Source organism: Eurosta solidaginis, chromosome X (genome assembly GCF_040869045.1).
Source record: "Eurosta solidaginis isolate ZX-2024a chromosome X, ASM4086904v1, whole genome shotgun sequence".
In the NCBI taxonomy this organism is placed as follows: Eukaryota; Metazoa; Arthropoda; class Insecta; order Diptera; family Tephritidae; genus Eurosta; species Eurosta solidaginis.
Window position 1 is genome coordinate 33,893,355 of NC_090324.1, and position 22,333 is coordinate 33,915,687.

Genomic DNA, 22,333 nt, shown 5'->3' on the forward strand with positions numbered 1-22,333 from the left:
ATTGTAGCTTAAAGACCTGGAAAGGAACAGAGCCGTCAAAGGATGGTGTTTTTACCTTTGGATTACTCGCTGAAACTGCTGGGCGATTTAGTTGCAACACCCGTATACTATATTTCAAAGCATCCATCTCGACCTCCATTTTATCTTGTCGTTCACTAAAAGCCTCCAGTTGGGATGAGACTGTGCTCCTGTGCCTCCAGCTTCATTGAGATACGCTCTTCCTGTGCTTCGGGTTCTTATGTTATGCGTGCCTCTTGCTCTTTTAATTTTTGTGCAATTTGTGACGCCATGTGTGTTTTCTGTTCATCCAATTGTGCTGCAATCTTCGATGTGATGCGTGTCTCCTGCGATTCCAGTGTTGATGTTTGTGCAGATATTGCAGCCAAAATCGTGTTCAAGTCTGTGCTCGTAACTGTCTGCGATGTTTCGTTTTTCTTCGTTCTATCGTTCTTCAATTTTTGTTGTTGTCTCGTCGTCATCAATATGAAGGACATACTCTTCCACGTTAATTCCTTCTGCTTCGATTGCCTCTCGTAGTCGTGCCTGAAGTTCAAGTTTAATGCCGGTTGTATTCAATCCACGGCCCTCCAACTCCTTCTTCAGTTGCTGGATTTTCAGTTCACTCCACTTTGCCATGTCCAAGTTGTATTCGAAGTCTTAGGAATTTATTCAACAATTCCTCTTCTGACACCAATTGTAACGAATTTACTGCAAATCCTCTAATTCGCAACCTTCTACTAACGTTCGTATCGCTAGACTGTTGAATAAATAACTCCAATATTTAATAATGCAAAACGGCCTTTATTAAAGTACTTCACAATAACACTGATACTTCACAACCAATAGCTTGCTTAAATGAAACTGATTGTCGCGCCTCCACTGTTGCTGCCTTTTTATACTGTGTGATTTCTTGTTCGCATCTTCTAGGCGCTTCCATTTCCAGAATCTACTAGTTGGCCATTAGTTATAAAATTACTACGTTTTTTTCTTCACGCTTCTCATATACGCGTGTATATGTGAACACAATTATAATTGCATACTTTTGGGAGCATCTCAGATAAGATATCTGCCTATGTTTGTATGTGTGAGCGACACTTGCACAACCATTGCATACTTTCGGGAGTATCTCAGATTTATGCATGTTGTTGTGCGTTGCTTCTCCGCTGCGTGTATGTACATATGTGTAGACATGATTAAATTCTTGGTGTGCATACAAGTCACTGGTTAGCATCGGCTCAGAGATGATAGTATCCTTCAGTGCTGCTAATTTTCGTTACAATAGTATATATATATATTATATATATATTTTCGCAATTTCAGCCCCATTTTAACCGCTAGAAGCTTCAAATTACACCAAATGCTTACGTATATAGCATGTGTTGTTGTCTGAAAAAATCATAGAGGTCGGTGGTATATAGTATATGTCTCATACAACCGATTGTTCAGATAAGAAACTTCTCGCAATGTCTACCCCATTTTAATTGCTTTAAGCTTCAATTTTCACCGATTGCTTACACATATAGAATATATTGTTGTGTGAAAAAATCATAGAGACCGGTGATATATATAATATATATATTATGGTATCTATAGTATATATATTTTTTTTTTTTTTTGCAATTTCAGCCCCATTTTAACAGCTAGAAACTTCAAATTTCACCAAATGCTTACGTATATAGCATATAATGTTGTCTGAAAAAATCATAGTGATCGGTGGTATGCATAGTATATATCTCATACAACCGATTGTTCAGATAACAAACTTTGCGCAATTTCTGCCCCATTTTAACAGCTAGAAGCTTCAAATTTCACCAAATGTTTACGTACATAGAATATATTGTTGTCTGAATAAATCATAGAGATCGGTGGTGTATATATTATATACCCCATATAAACTGTCATTTTTGCCCCTTTTTTACGGCTAGAAGCTTCAAAATTCATAACATTTCATCAAATAGTTACGTTTACGTCATATATTGTTGAAATACGTGATTCGTAGTCATAGTTTTTACACGCAGACCACAAAAAACCTGAAACTTTGCATCCTCATACAAAGTACCTACTTATTTTTATACTCAGTTGAGCAGAGCTCACAGAGTATATTAAGTTTGATTGGATAACGGTTGGTTGTACATATATAAAGGAATCTAGATAGATATAGACTTCCATATATCAAAATAATCAGGATCGAAAAAAAAATTTGATTGAGCCATGTCCGTCCGTCCGTTAACACGATAACTTGAGTAAATTTTGAGGTATCTTGATGAAATTTGGTATGTAAGTTCCTGAGCATCTCATCTCAGATCGTTATTTAAAATGAGCGATATCGGACTATAACCACGCCAACTTTTTCGATATCGAAAATTTCGAAAAACCGAAAAAGTGCGATAATTCATTACCAAAGACAGATAAAGCGACGAAACTTGGTAGATGAGTTGAACTTATGACGCAGAATAGAAAATTAGTAAAATTTTGGACAATGGGCGTGGCACCACCCACTTTTAAAAGAAGGTAATTTAAAAGTTTTGCAAGCTGTAATTTGGCAGTCGTTGAAGGTATCATGATGAAATTTGGCAGGAACGTTACTCCTATTACTATATGTATGCTTAATAAAAATTAGCAAAATCGGAGAAGGGCCACGCCCACTTAAAAAAAATGTTTTTAAAGTAAAATTTTAACAAAAAATTTAATATCTTTACAGTATATAAGTACATTATGTCAACATTCAACTCCAGTAATGATATGGTGCAACAAAATCCAAAAATAAAAGAAAATTTCAAAATGGGCGTGGTTCCGCCCTTTTTCCTTTAATTTGTCTAGGATACTTTTAACGCCATAAGTCGAACAAAAATTAACCAATCCTTTTGAAATTTGGTAGGGGTATAGATTTTATGAAAATGGGCGAAATCGGTTGATGACACGCAAAGTTTTTATACACAGTCGTCCGTCTGTCCTTCCGCATGGCTGTCAACACGATAACTAGAGCAAAAATCAACATATCTTTACTGAACTTAGTTCACGTACTTATCTGAACACTCTTTATTTTGGTATAAAAAATGAACGAAATCCGACTATGACCACGCCTACTTTTTCGATATCGAAAATTTCGAAAAATCGAAAAAGTGCGATAATTCATTACCAAATACGGATAAAGCGATGAAACTTGGTTGACCTTTTGACGCAGAATAGAAAACTAGTAAAATTTTTGACAATGGGCGTGGCACCGCCCACTTTTAAAAGAAGGTAATTACGAAGTTTTGCAAGCTGTAATTTGGCAGTCGTTGAAGATATCATGATGAAATTTGGCAGAAACGTTACTCTTATTACTATATGTCTGCTTAATAAAAATTGGCAAAATCGGAGAACGACCACGCCCACTTTTTAAAAAAAATTTTTTTTAATTCAAATTTTAAAAGAAAAGTTAATATCTTTACAGTATATAAGTAAATTATGTCAACATTCAACTCCAGTAATGATATGTTGCAACAAAATATAAAAATAAAAGAAAATTTCAAAATGGGCGTGGCCCCGCCCTTTTTCATTTAATTTGTCTAGGATATTTTAATGCCATAAGTCGAACAAAAATTTACCAATTCTTGTGAAATTTGGTAGAGGCTTAGATTCTAGGACGATAACTGTTTTCTGTGAAAAAGGGCGAAATCGGTTGAAGCCACGCCCAGTTTTTATACACAGTCGACCGTCTGTCCTTCCGCTCGGCCGTTAACACGATAACTTGAGCAAAAATCGATATATCTTTACTAAACTCAGTTCACGTACTTATCTGAACTCACTTTGTATTGGTGTAAAAAATGGCCGAAATCCGACTATGACCACGCCCACTTTTTCGATATCGAAAATTACGAAAAATGAAAAAAATACCATAATTATATACCAAATACGAAAAAAGGGATGTTGTTTTTATTGTATTGGTCTATGACGCAAAATATAACTTTAGAAAAAAACTTGGTAAAATGGGTGTGACACCTACCATATTAAGTAGAAGAAAATGAAAAAGTTTTGCAGGGCGAAATTAAAAGCCCTTGGAATCTTGGAAGGAATACTGTTCGTGGTATTACATATATAAATAAATTAGGGGTACCCGACAGATGATGTTCTGAATGACCCTGGTCCACATTTTGGTCGATATCTCGAAAACGCCTTCACATATACAACTAAGGGCCACTCCCTTTTAATTAATACCTTTAATTTGATACCCATATCGTACAAACACATTCTATAGTCACCCCTGGTCCACGTTTATGGCGATATCTCCAAAAGGCGTCCACATATAGAACTAAGGCCCACTCCTTTTTAAAATACTCATTAACACCTTTCATTTGATACCCATATCGTAAAAACAAATTCTAGAGTCACCCCTGGTCCACCTTTATGGCGATATCTTGAAAAGGCGTCCACCTATAGAACTAAGGCCCACTCCCTTTTAAAATACTCATAAACACCTTTAATTTGATACCCATATCGTACAAACAAATTATAGAGTCACCCCTGGTCCACCTTTATGGCGATATCTTGAAAATGCGTCCACCTATAGAACTAAGGCCCACGCCCTTTTAAGATACTCATTAACACCTTTCATTTGATACCCATATCGTACAAACAAATTCTAGAGTCACCCCTGGTCCACCTTTATGGCGATATATCGAAAAGGCGTCCACCTATAGAACTAAGGCCCACGCCCTTTTAAAATACTCATTAACACCTTTCATTTGATACCCATATTGTACAAACGCATTCTACAGTCACCCCTGGTCCATGTTTATGGCGATATCCCGAAAAGGCGTCCACCCATAGAACTAAGGCCCACTCCCTTTTAAAACACTTATTAACACCTTTCGTTTGATACCGATATTGTACAAACGCAATCTAGAGTCAACCCTGGTCACTTTTATAACGATATTCCGAAAAGGCGTCCACCTATAGAACTAAGGCCCACTCCCTTTTAAAATACTCATCAACACATTTCACTTGATACCCATATACTACAAACAAATTCTAGAGTCACCCCTGGTCCACCTTTATGGCGATATCTCGAAAAGGCGTCCACATATAGAACTAAGGCCCACGCCCTCTTAAAATACTCATTAACACCTTTCATTTGATACCCATATCGTACAAAATAAATTCTAGAGTCACCCCTGGTCCACCTTTATGGTGATATCTCGGAAACGCGTCCACTTATAGAACTTAGGCCCACTCCCTTTTAAAATTATCATTAACACATTTCATTTGATACCCATATAGTAATAACAAATTCTAGAGTCACCCCTGGTCCACCTTTATGTCGATATCTCGAAAAGGCGCCCACATACAGAACTAAGGCCCACGCCCTCTTAAAATACTCATTAACACCTTTCATTTGATCCCCATTTCGTACAAAATAAATTCTAGAGTCACCCCTGGTCCACCTTTATGGCGATACCTCGAAAAGGCATCCACCTATAGAACTTAGGCCCACTCCCTTTTAAAATACTCATTAACACCTTTCATTTGATACCCATATCGTACAAACAAATTCTAGAGTCACCCCTGGTCCACCTTTATGGCGATATCTTGAAAAGGCGTCCACCTATAGAACTTAGGCCCACGCCCTTTTAAAACACTCATTAATACCTTTCACTTGATACCCATACCGTACAAAATAAATTCTAAAGTCACCCCTGGCCCACCTTTATGGCGATATCTCGAAAAGGCGTCCACCTATAGAACTTAGGCCCACTCCCTTTTAAAATTATCTTTAACACATTTCATTTGATACCCATATCGTACAAACAAATTCTAGAGTCACCCCTGGTCTACCTTTATGGCGATATCTTGAAAAGGCGTCCACCTATAGAACTTAGGCCCACGCCCTTTTAAAATACTCATTAATACCTTCCATTTGATACCCATATCGTACAAAATAAATTCTAGAGTCACCCCTGGTCCACCTTTATGGCGATATCCCTAAATGGCGTCCATCTATAGAACTATGGCCCACTTCCTCTTAAAATACTCTTTAATACCTTCCATTTGATACACATGTCATACAAACACATTCCAGGGTTACCCTAGGTTCTTTTTACAACATGGTGATTTGCCCTTACTTTGTCTCCACAGCTCTCAACTGAGTATGTAATGTTCGGTTACACGCGAACTTAACTTTCCTTACTTGTTTTTTTTATTTTATATTTATCTTAAAAATCGTTTAGGTATGTACATCTGTTCACTATATATTTCTTATCTTATATATCCGATTATTTGGAGATTACGAACGCGATAAGATTTCTGTTCAGCCCCATTTATGAAAGGTATGAAGTCTTCGGCTGTGCCGTCCTTACTTGTTTTTAATTATTTTATTTTCAAGTTTTTAGTCCCTATTTAATTGCCTATTATTTCTCATTATATTTAGTTCAGTGACTCATCATTAAAATTATTAAAAGGACTCTTTCCTAACAATTTGTGACAATCTAAGTCCTCAATACATAATCCTTCCAAAGACTTTACTCGACTCTGCGCCACGTATGCTTGTCCCTCCTCCAACTCCAAACTATTTTGATGTCACTTCTACCGGACTGTATGTAATATTTGTTCCAAATATGAGCCAAATCGGACATCATAGGTGGCTTTCTATTCATGTATGTATTATGTGTTTCAAATATGGACCAATTCGGACCATAAATACGATGTTTTTGAATATCTCGATCTTTGCGCCACCTAGCGGCGATTTTTTTCACAGGTCCTGCTATTATTGTATGTATTATGTGTTCCAAATATGAGCCAAATCGGACCACAAAAAGGATTTTTGTGAATATCTCGATCCTTGCGCCACCTAGCGGCGATTTTCTATAGGTCGCTTTTTATTATTGTATATATTATGTGTTCCAAATATGAGCCAAATCGGACCACAAAAAGGATTTTTGTGAATATCTCGATCCTTGCGCCACCTAGCCGTGATTTTTTTTTCATAGGTCGCTTTCTATTCTTGTATATATTATGTGTTCCAAATATGAGCCAAATCGGACCACAAATATGATTTGTTTGAGTATGTCGATCCTTGCGCCACCTAGCGTTGATTTTTTTCATAGGTCTCTTTCTATCCTTGTATGTATTATGTGTTCCAAATATGAGCCAGATCGGACCACAAATACGATTTTTGTGAATTCTCGATCCTTGCGCCACCTAGCGGCGATTTTTTTCATAGGTCGCTTTCTATTATTGTATGTATTATGTGTTCCAAATATGAGCCAGATCGGACCACAAAAACGATTTTTGAATACCCCGATCCTTGCGCCATCTAGAGGCGATTTTTTCTTATTATTGCATTGTCATTGGGTTCTGACCTATATTCCAAGTTTCAAGCTTCTAGCTTATCGCGAAGTTACTTAAATTTCAATTACAAAATTCGTGCCAGCCAGCCAACCAGCCATCCAAGTCAAGCTAAATGAAACCGTTTAATGAATTGAAGCGATCGCTATAGCTATAAAAAATAGCTTTAGCTATAAAAAATTGCCGCGATTCAAAAATATCCATCACTATTTTCACTGATACTTCAAAATCGCTGTATCGGCCATCACTAAAGGGAATCAATATACAAAAATTAAATGCTAAACGGGCCCTGTTGAAGGGAGCCTTCACGCGAATATCTACAGCTGTGACGTCGAATGGCTTTGATCAGCCACTAGCAGATTGGGAGTACCGTTTGGTGGGCCTGGAAGAAGTGTGGGGCGAGTACAAGAGTATTGTACGCACTATGATAGAGAGGAGTGGTGACGAGGAGGATTTTATGGCAGAGATAGAGGCTGATTTGGAAGAGTTTGAGGAGCACGTGCTTACTTTAAGAAGCGAACCAAGACTGCATTCGAGTCAACAAGGCAAGATACCCACTGAGATTGAGTTCTCGGAGAATAACAATGTCATTCAGCTTCAAGATCGGCTTATCGTCTCTCCATTTCTGTCGTTGCTGTAGACTCGTCAAATATTCGGAGTGCCATGTATTTTACCTTATCCGACTGCTTCAAGTGAGTCGTATTGATAGTAAGATCAGCAGTTCCCCCCGTTCTGGCCGTAAAAGGTTGTTCAATTAGGAATTTGCTCATCGTTCCGAAGCGATTCAATTGTTGTTAGTAAGGTATGAAAACGCTCGTATGTCAATGAGGTTTCTCCAATACTCCATAACCCACCAAAATGTGGTGATGAAGGTGGTATAAATCGCCAGGTAATACCTTTTTTTGCAAAGAAGTCAGCTGTGCTAGCGCTATTGTACTGCCTTTCCATAATTTGTTGCATGTCGTCGAGCTTACGTTTCGCCCCCACAAAATTTGTTGCGTTGTCCGAACATACTTCCAGAGGTTTTCCACGCCGTGATATAAAACGGTGTAATGCTCCTGTACATGATTCCATCGTCAAATATCCCACGAGCTCTAAATGAATAGCTTTTGTGACGAAGCACACGAAGAGTGAAATGTAGCCCTTAACCTTCCGTGGCGCTTTGCCTACTTTCTACCTTAATTAAGAAGGGGCCTGCATAATCACATCCCACCTTGCTGAATGGACGTTGAAACTGTACTCCCTCTCTAGGTAGATCGCACATTATCTGATATTGTGTAGTTTCAAGCAAGTGATGCAATTGTGTACAGTTCGACGGGCAATGTTGCGAGCGCCCAAGATCCAGTACCTTTGTCGTATTAAAAAAAAATAATTGCGAGGTACCAACGTGTAGGTTCGTCAAATGTATATACTTAACAATTATCTCAGTGACGATGTTTTTACCACATAAAATTATTGAATGCTTAATATCGAACGAAGCAGATGCATTTTTTATGAGACCACCAACTCTTAATGCACCAGCATGGTCTAGAAAAGGCGTAAGACAGGAGTATTTACTTTTACTTGCTACAGACTTGTTTTCCTTTAAGGCAGTGATCTCATTTGTGAACATTTCCTCTTGGACAATACGAAATATAAAGCTGTAAGCCTCATGCATTTCAAGTGCAGACAAAAATGGATTTTATTTTTGTCTCCGTAACGAACCGATGAAATGTAGAGAATAAGCAACAAAGCCCACCAACCGAGACCACATGGATATATGTTTTAACAATGAACCCCAAATAACGTGCTGCTCTGTGTATATACATTATGTTTTAGTAACAGAATAATATGGATGCTTACGCTCTTCCAATTCTTCTTGTGGTACATCTAACTTCGATTTAAATTGAGGCCAACAATCTTTAGATTTAGCTATCCAAACGGGGTCATTCCACCAAATAGATAAGGATTTGAGTTCCAACAGCAAGACACCCCTGGAAGCGGGATCTGCTGGATTATCTGCAAAGCGAACGTGATTCCACTGTGAACGCGCGTAGGAAGCTAAAATATCCGATGTTCTGTTTCCCACATATACTGACCAGCGTTTTGGCACATCCGACATCCGGTGTAAAACTGTTGATGTGTCTGTCCACATATAGACGCTATTATCGAGTTCTAACGCCCGAACAACTGTACTCATAAATCGGCACTAAAGCTGCGCATCACACAAATCGAGTCGTGGCACCGATACCATTTTAAGCGGGGCTTCACGACTCTTAGTAACAATAAGTCGAGTGGTGGTTTTTCCTTCGACCTCTTAGCGGCAATATACGACTGCACCAAATGCACTCTGCGATGAATGACAGAAACCATGAATAAGCATCTTCTTGGAATTTGTAAAGTGTTCAGCGACGAAAGCGTATTCCTCAGCTTAATCCAACGACCCGATATATTAGCTAGAACTTCCTAAGACCACTCTAGCTTACGGAACCACAGCTCTTGAACAAATATATTAATTAATATTGTAGTTGGTGTTAGAAATCCTAAGGGATCAAATATGTGGGCAGCATCTGATAAAATCTATCGTTTTGTAATAAAAGTTGTTATTTGATGCTGACACGCGAAACTCAAACACATCACTGACTGGATTCCATCTGGGAGATTTTGTAGCAACTCCACACAGCTTCTGCTCCACTTCCGTAAATTCATACCGGCAGTTTTTAAAAGTGCTATTAACCCCGTATGTATTTTTAGAAGCTCAGCAATCGTTTCTGCACCTGTCATAACGTCATCCATGTAAAAGTCCTTTAAAATAATTCGAGGAGCCAATGGAAATGCCTCCCGTGAAGTATGAGCATGTCCATTTAGAACTCTCATTGCCAGGTATGGTGCGCAAGATGTACCATAGGTAACTGCATTTAACCTGAAATGTTCTACGGGCTCGTCAAGCGAGCTACGCCATAAAATTCGTTGATAGTCTCCATGATAATCGTGTACACAAATCATGCGATACATCTTCTCAACGTCTTCAGACAATAAATCGATGCTGTCGGAATCGCAAAATAACTGAAAAGATTTCACGTAATAGTGATGGGCCGGCAAGCAAAACTTTATTAAGCGAAGATTGATTGCCATTGTGGGCCGAACCATCGAAAACTATCCTCAATCGCGTTGTGGTACTCTCAGCTTTAATCACCGGGTGATGAGGCAAATAGTAGCACTTATTTAAAGGTTTTGTAATCTGTGAATCTGGAATTTTTCCTTGTGATTAATTGTCTTATATTCTGTCATAAAATTCAAATATTGTGAGCCGATAGAAAGAATTCCCAAACTCAAGTTCTTGCGTTTTAAACGGTAACTCAACACTGAATTTACCCTCATGTGTTCTAGTGTACGTATTTAAAAATGACCTCTCTGCTTTTTCCTCATCGTCTGTATAGTGAACGGCACCCTGAATAACCTCTTCCGATTGTGTAAGAGCATTGTCAATATCAAATAGATTAAAGAAACCTCCCACACTACTTTTTGGTACTATGAGCTAAATCTCCTTTTGCATTTAGATGCTCATTAGGTCCTCTAATCTTCTCGCCGATTAGAATTTCAAAGAACTTGTCATTCCCCAAGAGTATGTCAATAGCCGACGGAACATAAAATTGGAGATCAGCTAATTCCATTGATAGGAACGATGAATATTGATTCTCTTCCTGTTGATGTACTGGCATAAATGACGCGACGGTTGGCACTATCAAAGCCACAACTTTAAAAAAACCCCCACCGATATTAGATGTGATGTACAGCGATACCCATCCATGTGAAATACCTGTAGAATCGTTGTTTAGCCCATATATTGGTATACGAGAATGCTGGCGTCCCAGACCCAAACTTCGTACACAACTTTCGCTGATAATGGCTTTCTCGGCTCCGCTATCTAGCAGCAACCGGCATTGTTGTTGCTCACCATAGCAATCCTGGACTTTGCAGATGTTCACAGCTTTTGCCTCCACTTCCTGCTTTGACTGAATTAAGTTGTTTCCTCATGTAGAACACTGTGATGACGCTTACGACAAGTCCGACACGAAAACTTTGAACCACAATATTTGGATATATGGCCCACCTTCAAGCAATTATAACAAACACGTTTATTCCCAACGAATTCTCGCCTTTCTTTAACATTCATGCTTAAGAATGCACTGCATTGTGATAATTCGTGCGAGGCAGTGCACTTTATGCATCGGGTTTGAACGTCAACCGTTGTTTGATGCGCCTTTACTCCCATAATACGATTACGTGCATTAGCTATAGGTGTTGTTGTAGCAGACTCTAATGCCAAACACTTTGTATCTAGAAACTTTAGAAATTCTTTAAAGCAAGGAAAATCAATATTGGATTTGTTAAACTTATCCCGTTCTTGAATTGTAGTCTAATCCAATTTTGATAAAATAATATTGATGAGCCAAATATCGCGTTTCTCTGCATCTTCTCCCATGGCACGCAGCCCTCTCACAACCTCATATGCATTATCGTATAGTTTGCGCAAGTTACTAGCTGATTGACTACTCAAAGGCGACAAGCTTATGAACCTTGTTATGTACGCTTTGGCAATGACACCCAAATTGTTGTAGCGTGAATAAAGTTTGCTCCAGGCTTCTGGATAATTTCCATTTGATTCTGGAATATGTCCAATAACGTCGTATGCCGGTTCTACTAAGTAACTCTTAAGCAGTTGAAACTTTTGTTGGGATGTAGGTATACGAGCTGTTGTTGTGAAATGCGCTGACATAGGAGTCGTGATATGATTTCCACTCAGTTAGGATACCAGAGAATAGTTTTATTTTCAATTTAGACTGAAAGCTTAGCTTGGATGATGATACTTGTCTCGCCAAATTGTTCAGGATCTCTATGTGTGATGATAAAATAGTTGAAACTGCGGTATCTTACCTTGTTGACACGAAAACTGCAGTTGTATTCTCAAGTAAAGTAGTAAAGTCAATTGTATTTTCGCAAACACTGCAATTCAGCATATTTATTATACAGTCCATTTAATCGTATACAATATGTGTACCCAATTTTATTACGATTCGTTAATATTTCTTCGAGTTATGGCTCCCGAAACATAGGAAATTGTCTCCTAGCGGGGTAGGGGGTCAAAATATATCCGCGGTAGGTATGCCTGTCGTAAGAGGCGACTAAAATACCAGATTCAAGGGGCTATGTAGCGCAACCCTTTCAGGTTGCCAGGGCAATATATAGCTTCTCCAAACCCAATTGTCAACCTCACCCAGGGGGGTAGCGACGGGGGGAGAGTTTAAACCCTCCCCCTTGCCTCAGGATCATTTGATTTTTTAGGTCGTTACAATTCAAATATTTGATGTTTTTTTGTCTATGTTAATAAATGTCTTTATAATTCTGCACGTATTTACTTTGTTGGTGATATTATATTTCTAATATGCAAGCATATGTATGCACAAAGTGAACACTTATATATTTTAATCATATTCTGTTTCATAATAATTCTGCAATTTATTAAATATACAAATGTACATGTTAACTTTTACTTTAATTGCATAAAGAAGTTTCCTTGTAAATTAGCCTAACGACCATCTACATACATATCAGAGAACAGCAAAAATCGAACACAACAACGTTCGATTACATTCGACAACATGATCGTGTTCAATGATCCAACTTGCTTAAATGAACATAATCGACATTGATTTAAAATCAACAACCAATATAATCAATTCAGGCATTGCTCGTTTGCCTCAACAGCGATTACATTCATCTGAATGAAAAGGCAAATATGAAAACTCCATGCGTCTGTATATTTGCATGATTCTTCTGCCCTTACGTCACGGCGACAAGCTACATATTAAAGAATATGTACCAGACAGTTGAAGCAGTATATTCTTCTAACGAAATCCCTATTAGTTTGCCTAGAAAAAGTGCTCAAACAAACGCGGAGGATCACTACCGTATACAAATTTTTATCCCATTTCTAGACACAGCAATTCAGAATTTGGAATACCGATTCAACATTTTAAAATGTAAAAAACACATTAGTTTTTTTTTCGTGTAGATATGACTTTTTTAAATTAAATTTTTTTGTATTCGATCAGTTTCTTTCTTTTGAATTTTATATACGTATACTTTAGTTCTCATGCATAGGCTCAAAAAGCATAAATTATACTTATTCGTGAAGGGGGTACATCGGTTTTGTTTTCAATTTATCTATGATTAATATTACAGGAATGCGATTCTGTGGCTTTTCCTAATGTTCACATGTTGTTGAAAATCTTGTGTACGCTTCCATTAACAACGGCAACGAACTAAAGATCTTTTTCAACTCTCAGGATGATTAAAAACTATTTGAGAAATACGATGAGTGAAAATCGATTGAATGGATGTGCATCACTAAGCATCCACCGTGATCAAATTGTTAAAGTTGATGAAGTTTTAGATGAAATGGCAAAGAAAAGCCGACGCAAGCGCTTGAGTTTTTAATGTAACCTTTTTCAAATCATATTCTAAATACACGTACCGACTTTAATGTTAAAGCTAAAGACAACATTTTTTTTTTATTTAAAAGTCCTTTAAAATAATTCGAGGAGCCAATGGAAATGCCTCCCGTGAAGTATGAGCAAGTCCATTTAGAACTCTGATTGCCAGGTATGGTGCGCAAGATGTACCATAGGTAACTGCATTTAACCTGTAATGTTCTACGGGCTCGTCAAGCGAGCTACGCCATAAAATTCGTTGATAGTCTCTATGATAATCGTGTACACAAATCATGCGATACATCTTCTCAACGTCTTCAGACAATGAATCGATGCTGTCGGAATCGCAAAATAACTGAAAAGATTTCACGTAATAGTGATGGCCCGGCAAGCAAAACTTCATTAAGCGAAGATTGATTGCCATTGTGGGCCGATCCATCGAAAGCTACCCTCAATCGCGTTGTGGTACTCTCAGCTTTAATGACCGGGTGATGAGGCAAATATTAAATATTAAAGCTAAAGACAACATTTTTTTTAAATTTATTTAACTGAAAAAAAAAATGGAACTTGGTGGTGGGGAGGGAGGGATGGCCTGAGGGTTTAATGTGGCCATATAAATCGTTCCCGAGATGGTCGATCTAGCACCTTAATTGTGCTTTGTTACCGGAGTGTACCGGGTCTGTATCCGGCAAAATCGATGACACTCCCCAAAGCCTTCGGGGAGAAACCTTATCGCTACAACAACAACAACAACAACATAGGAAATTGCTTAGTCATTAAAGGGCGGTGCCTCGCCCATTATTTTATATTTGAAGTTTTTCCTATTTATTGTTATAAAGCTCTTTTTTTGCAAAGATATAGCTTATTTTATACGTCCAAGACCCTTTTAAAAATCGTTTATATAAAAGTGGGCGTCGTCCTTAACCGATTTCGTTAATTTTTCTTCAAAACATTCCTTATAGTAAAGGCAACCACTCTGCCCAATTTTGTTACGATAGGTTGAACAATTTTTGATTTATGATAAATAATATATGTAAAATTGATTTTATCACCAGTTAAGCTAAGTTTATACATTTTGTTTTAATTTTTATCAAGATTCTCAATATCAGTCCACACGTCAAATTTCAACATTCTAGGTGTATTATTTACTAAGTAATCAGGTTTTTTGTGTTTTCCAAAATGTTATATATATGAAAACTGGGCATGGTTATCATTCGATTTCGCTCATTTTCAATACCAATCTATTCCAGATAAGCTCGTATACCAAATGGTGATGATATCTCAATATTTACTCAAGTTATCGTGTTAACGGACAAAGGGACGGACGGACGGACGACCATGGCCCAATCAAATTTTTTTTCAATACTAATGATTTTGATATATGGAAGTCTGTATCTATCTCGATTCCTTTATACCTGTACAACCAACCGTTATCCAAAAAAGTTATAATACCATGTGTACAAGTACAGCTGGGTATAAAAACCATTGTATAAAGCAATATGAGCAAGTCTCGCTAATTACATACATATGATACCATTGATATAATAGTAACAGTGGAAATATTAACAACAAATACTGTAAAATTCCAAACAAATGTTACTCAGCTTTTAAGCAAGTCTGAAAATTCAACACCATTAGGATTAGAACAGCATATGGAATTATTTCTTCCTACATGATGAATAAAATGAATAACAGCAAAGACAACACTTAAAGACCAATTGCAAAGCGAACAGCGGGGCATTCATATGGCTGAGTGGTTAAAGGCATCTGCCTTTAAAATGGTATGAATGTTGGAGTTTCGAGTTCAATACTCACCTTCCGAGAAGCTAGCTGATGAAGAAGTGAAATTCAGATACATGTCGTAGTAACCATAGCCGTTTGTTAACTTTGCAATTTTTCTCTAATATCAATAACAAAAACCATTGTATTAAGCAATATGAGCAAGTCTCGCTAATTACATACATATGATATAATAGTAGCAGTGGAAGTATTAAAATATATACTATAAAAATCCAAACAAATTTTACCAACCTTTTAAGCGCGCCTAAAATTCCAGCACCATTATCATTAAAAGAGCATAAAGAATTATATCTACCTACATGGTGAATAAAATGAATAACAATAAAAGCAACACTTAGAGACCAATTGCAAAGCGAACAGCGGGGAATTCACATGACTGAGTGGTTATAGGCATCTGCCTTTACACTGGTATGAATGTTGGAGTTTAGAGTTCAATACTCAGCTCCCGAGAAACTAGCTGATGAAGAAGTGGAATTCAGAAATATGTCGTAGTAACCATCGCCGTTTGTAAACTTTGCAATTTTTCTCTAATATCAATAACAAAAACCATTGTATTAAGCAATATGAGCAAGTCTTGCTAATTACATACATATGATATAATAGTAACAGTGGAAGTATTGAAAACGTATACTGTAAAAATCCAAACAAATGTAACTAAATTTTAAGCGCGCCTAAAATTCCAACACCATTAGGATTAAAACAGCATATAGAATTATATCTACCTACATGGTGAATAAAATGAATAACAACAAAGGCAACACTTAGAGAGCAATTGCAAAGCGAACAGCAGGGCATTCATATGGCTGAGTGGTTAAAGGCATCTGCCTTTACAATGGTATGATTATTGGAGTTTCGAGTTCAATACTCAGCTCCCGAAAAGCTAGCTGACGAAGAAGTGAAATTCAGAAACATGTCGAAGTAACCATCGCCGTTTCTAAAATTTGCAATTTTTCTCTAATATCAATAACAAAAACCATTGTATTAAGCAATATGAGCAAGTCTCGCTAATTACATACATATGATATAATAGTAACAGTGGAAGTATTAAAAACAAATACTGTAAAAATCCAAACAAGTGCTACTAAGCTTTTAAGCGCGCCTAAAAATCCAACACCATTAGGATTTAGCATATAGAATTATATCTACCTACATGGTGAATAGAATGAATAACAACAAAGGCAACATTTAGAAACCAATTGCAAAGCGAACAGCGGAGCATTCATAGGGCTGAGTGGTTAAAGGCATCAGCCTTTACACTGGTACGAATGTTGGTGATTCGAGTTCAATACTGAGCTCCCGAGAAGCTAGCTGATGAAGAAGCGAAATTCAGAAACATGTCCTAGTAACCATCGCCGTTTGTAAACTTTGCAATATTTCTCTAATATCAATCAAATTTTTAAATCAAGAATATCAAAAAATTGGGGCTTCCAATCGGTTGCGTCTCCTCGAGATTGAACACTTTTGTCTATTGGACCAATTAGCAAAACTAACTAATTTACTGGGAATGTAACTGACACAATTTAGGTATTTCATGTAAAGGGTATTATTTATTTTATCTCTAGTTGTGTACATGAATTCAAATCTTTAGTTTATATTTTCCGCGAACTGGAATTCATCAAGCCTTTACTCCAGTCATGAAGATTGAAAGGACAAAATGGCATACGATTTGCTTTCCCTTGTTGTTTTGAACTCGTACCAGGCAGCGTGAAGAAACAACCGGCACAATATCGCACGTTTTAATGTAAACTGATGTAATTCAAAATTTTATTTTGTTGGTAATTTGGATTTAACTGGCCGGTCCATGAGAACCTCACATAGAATAAATGAGTCCGTTGTGTTACCAGAAGTTTGTTTAACGACCAAACTGAAAAACCCCATTATAAACCAAGTTCTATATATGTTATTAAATAACTCCGTCCTCTTGGCAAATACTAGCCCGTTAAGCGTAGGGCAGAGCACAAAACGCGCTCGATCGTTTCCTCTTCCAACCCGCACTTCCTACGTCTGCTATCACTGACAAAGCCTTATTTAAAGGGATTGGACACTTTAATGACAGAAGCAACTTTGTTAGTCTAAGGTTGCAAGACCTACACATAATCATCGACACTTTACAGCCTAGCGCTTGAACCAACGCGTTTCATGTGCACATTTTACATTCTCCTAATCTCGCCCAATCTAATTGGCACGTCTATGGAAAAAGGTTCAAGGGATGCGCCCTTCATAGCTAATTCATCAGCTTTTTAATTCCCATCTATTCCCATATGCCCTGGGACCCAATATAGATGTATCTTCTTCCTTGTCCCGATTCTTTCCAGGGATTACTTATACCCTAACACACTTCTAGATGCTATGCGAGATTATGGCCTTAATTGCTGCTTGGCTGTCAATATAAAATTTAACACGGCTACAGTTTAAGCTATTCTCTTACAGTGTTTCTACTGCTTGGTTACGGCTAATACTTCCGCTTGAAAAACAATGCAGTGATATGGCTCCTTATAGCTATTTATTTCCAGATAAGCTTAGTATACCGCACACCCTACTCTTTCCTCTACTTAGGAACCATCGGTGTATACTTCTATCGCTTCGTCCACCATTTGAGCATACTTGCGCCAACCATACACTTCTGGCGTGGCTTTAAGAGCCCCCGCAAAGCGCAGATAGGTAATCAGGTTGTCTGTTCATCCATGCGTTGATGACGCTATACTACTATGGCCGTATGGTTTGCGGAGCCACTGATCCTCGATGCAGTTGTTAACGCTTAGTTCTTTGCTACCAGGTCTACAGGTATATTGTGCAGAATGGCATATATTGCAGCCGTCGGGGTTGTTTTCAGGGCTCCCGTAAAGCTAAGCATTGATAGCCTGCATATCCCCTCAAACTTTTGAGGTAGGTTCTTTCTTGTGTGGCTGTCCAACAAACACGGACTCCATAGTTTAGGATAGGGTTTACAATCGCTGTAAAAACCCAATGAGAGGGAGAGGGCGATAAACCCCACGTAAATCCCAGCATTCTTTTACATGCATAAAGTGCAGTCGAGGCCTTCTTCCCCCTCTTCTTCACGTTAAGCTTTCACGATAATTTACTGTCTGGGATGATTCCTAAATATTTGTGCAGGGTTCACCCATATTAACTTATGCCTGGTCCAATTTGGGACCTGGTACCACTTAGTTAACAAGACCATATCCGTCTTCTCTGTCTTGACTATCAAACCGACATTATATGCTCAGCTAATTTAGAAGCGCCCGATCCATCAAAGGGCTGATCGTTGGAAGGCACTTTCTACTTATGATAATTGCAACGTCATCTGCGTAAGCCATAAGCTTGACGAGTCCCTCAACGAGTCGCCTGAGCTGCAGATTTCGTGGCCCCAAACAATCGCCATTATGAAATAATCTCCCTGAAATTTAACATGCAGCCGATCCATCTAGTTATGCTTGGATGTACTTTAATATAGTTAAGACCATCCATGATCGCCCAATTAGAAACATTGTGGAAAGTCCCTTCATTGTCTAGGAAGGCTCCCAGAAGATTCTCCTTTTATACCAGTGCTTTCTCTATGCTTATTGCCACCCTATGCAATGCAGTGTCTACCAACTTACCTTTGGTGTACACATGTTGTGTTGTTTAGAGGAGTTTTTCATCCACGTTGGACTTTATGTACACATCTATTAGCCTCCCAAAGGCTTTGGACAGAAAAGCGCAGATAGGCACAAGAGTAGTTCTCCAAGAGCGCGGTAGAAGATTCAGTCTTATGCGTCTATCGAATATTATTTTAAGCCATTCCACTACCGCTCTACTTGAAATTTGTAGCATGGCGGGGAATATACCGTCGGGGCCCGGCGACTTGAACTTAAAGAACTTCTTCACCGCCCATTTGATTTTGGTATCGAAAGAAGAAAAATTCCTCATTTGAAGAAATTTTGGCCATGCGAATGAGGATAAAATTTCTTAAGTGCCATTTCATTCCCATTTTTCTTCAATCGGGAGTTTTTTTCTGAGTGCATCCAGAAGAAGTAATTCGTTTAATATTGCTATTTCACATCAACTTACTTCAAATAGCTATGACCACATTCTGTATTCGATTGCTTACAAATATTGCATTTTCGTGGTATTAAGTAACTGGTTATTTAATGTTTCATCAACTCTCGGTCGAAACCTTAAAAGCGCTCGAAAGCTGCTACAAATTATTTCTTGATCGTCTATAAGTCTCCCTGTGCCTTTTGACCTTCGAAGAGCGATTCCGTGTCGACCGCACATTATATTTGTGTAAGGCATACCATTATATTTGTGTAAGGCATTTGAATAAGGCATAACTTTCACATCCTCCCTCTGCTAAAGCTTTTTCATTAACGACTAGTACTCTGGAGGTCCAGTTAAAATGCACTCTGGGGAAATTCTTATGATACTGTAGTTTGGTGTTTATCAAAAGTAACCAATGCTTTTTTTCTAATTTCTTACCGCGCTTGTCACCAATCGAACTAAATATTATTTGCTATCAATAAAGGAGAAACATCAAATAACCGCTTGTCAGCGCTAAGTTATGTTAGGTTGAACTGGCCGGTCCATGAGGAGGTCACATAGACTGAATGAGTCCGTGGTGCTACCAGAAGTTTGTTTTAACGAACAAACTGAAAACCCCTATTAAAAACCAGGATCTGTGTTATAAAATAACATGTGGAATGTGCAGAATAGTATACAGTGCAGCCGTCGGAGTTGTTTTCAGGGATCCGGTAATGCTATGCATTGATAGTCTGCATACCCCCCTAATTTTTTGAGGTAGGTTGTTTTTTGTGTGGATTTCCACCAAACAAGAACTCCATAGTATAGAATAGGGCTTACAATCACTGTAAAAACCCAATAAGAAAGAGAAGGCGATAAGCCCCACGAACACCCCAGCATTCTTTTACATGCATAAAGTGCCGTTGAGGCCTTCTTCACCCTCTCCTCCACGTTGAGCTTCCATGACAGCTTACTGTCTAGGATGATTCCTAGATATTTTGTGCAAGGTTTCTCCTTTAGGGTCACCCCTCCTAACTTAGGCCTGGTCCAATTTGCGACCTTGTACCTCTTTGTAAACAACACCATATCCGTCTTCACCGCGTTGACTTTCAACCCGACATTAGATGCCAAGGTATGAATATCCCGAAGCACCCGATCCATCAAAGAGCTAATCTTTGGAAAGCACTTTCCACTTATGAAAATTGCCACGTCATCTGCGTAAGCCGTAAGTTTTACGGGCCCCTCATCGAATCGCCTGAGCAGTTGGTTGATGACCAGCGTCCGCAGCAGAGGTCATAGCACCCCTCCCTGCGGCGTGCCGCTGTCCAATGATTTCGTGGACTCGTACAATCCCCATTGTGATATAATCTTCCTGCAATTTAACATGCAGCCGATCCATCTGGTTAAGGCCGGATGTACTTTAATGTAATTAAGACCATCCATAATCGCCCATTTAGAAACATTATTGAAAGCCCCAGCAATGTCTAAGAAGACGCTAAATAAAAGTAAACTTTCATTTATTCAAACCATTACAGTGATAAAAAAATATTTTGTTTACTTAACAATTTTACACTTAGCAGATTCAGGGAGCAAATATCGAGACCCACAAAAAATAAAAAAAATTGTGAGAAAACGTGACACGGCCTTAAAAATCAATTTAATTTATTTGTACAACTGAACATAAGTTTGAATTTATCCACAAATTTGTCACAAGATTTGAAATTATTTTAGATTAATAGTAAAAATTTTACTTATGTGTCCAAGCATTGAAACTAAGCCATTTGCAAATAAAGTGTATGTAGCGATTGGCGTTGAATCGTATTACGATTACACCTCCATTAGTCTTAAGAACTTTGGGTAATATCCAGAATTAATCTTAAAAAAACATTTGTTTTGTTCTTGATCTTTTCAGTTATTTTGACGAATAAAGAATTGGGTTTACAGAGCGGTTGCTATTTGCAAACCATATTCTGATAAAGAGGACTTGAGAGGATGAACAACAACAGCCTGCAGTTAAATACCTAGCCGAGTGATAAAATTAAAATAATTAAAACTTTATTTACTGCAAAGAATACTCGCAAATTATGTAATGGTAAAAATAATTATACCACAAGATATATACAAATAGTTCCTATTTTGAAAATTACAGTATAAGAAATTAGTTTAAGAACTAGATGAACTAGTATATTATATCATAATAATATTCGTAACAACTTAGTATATATGAATGCTCCCCAGAGCGTTTTGTATGGCATACAATTTACTTACGCTTTGGCCTAGAATAGGTGATTCCTATTTTTGTGAAATTTTAGATCTAGCGATGGGCGATAAGCCCAACAAAAATATATTAATGTATTCATCATCAGTTAAGCCTAACACATCTTTCATTTGTAGGTACACATTTCTGGTAATATTTTGAAAAGGATAAGTGAATGAAAGGTAAAAGAATGAGGAATATGTTAGAAAGAAATAAAAAGATGAGCATAGGAATAGGTCTAAGAATAAGGATCAGAATTAACTTGGAATAAAAATAGGATGAGGAACCGAAAATAATTCACACAGAATATGGAAAAAAGGAGAAGAAGACACAGGAAAGGGAAGGGATAGCGGAACTGATAAATAAAAAGAATATTTTTTGGCGGGCAAACGTGTGCCAGTTTTCTGCTAGTACGTACATATCTAGCGTACCTTTTGATGTTTTATCAGCAACAATCCGACGCCAAACAATTTATCAC

The 22,333-nt window shown here is 37.8% G+C and overlaps 1 protein-coding gene across 21 annotated transcripts in view; it reads left to right on the forward strand.

Moving 5' to 3' along the window:
- zfh2 (Zn finger homeodomain 2) overlaps positions 1 to 21,945 on the forward strand; it is a 2,927,436-nt gene extending 2,905,491 nt beyond the window's left edge. For all 21 annotated transcript variants that reach the window (XR_010947790.1, XR_010947791.1, XR_010947792.1 and 18 more), the window contains one exon: positions 21,511 to 21,945. The gene's annotated coding sequence lies outside the window, so the exon portion shown is untranslated. The remainder of the gene's footprint in view (positions 1 to 21,510) is intronic.
- The last annotated feature ends 388 nt before the right edge of the window (positions 21,946 to 22,333 follow it).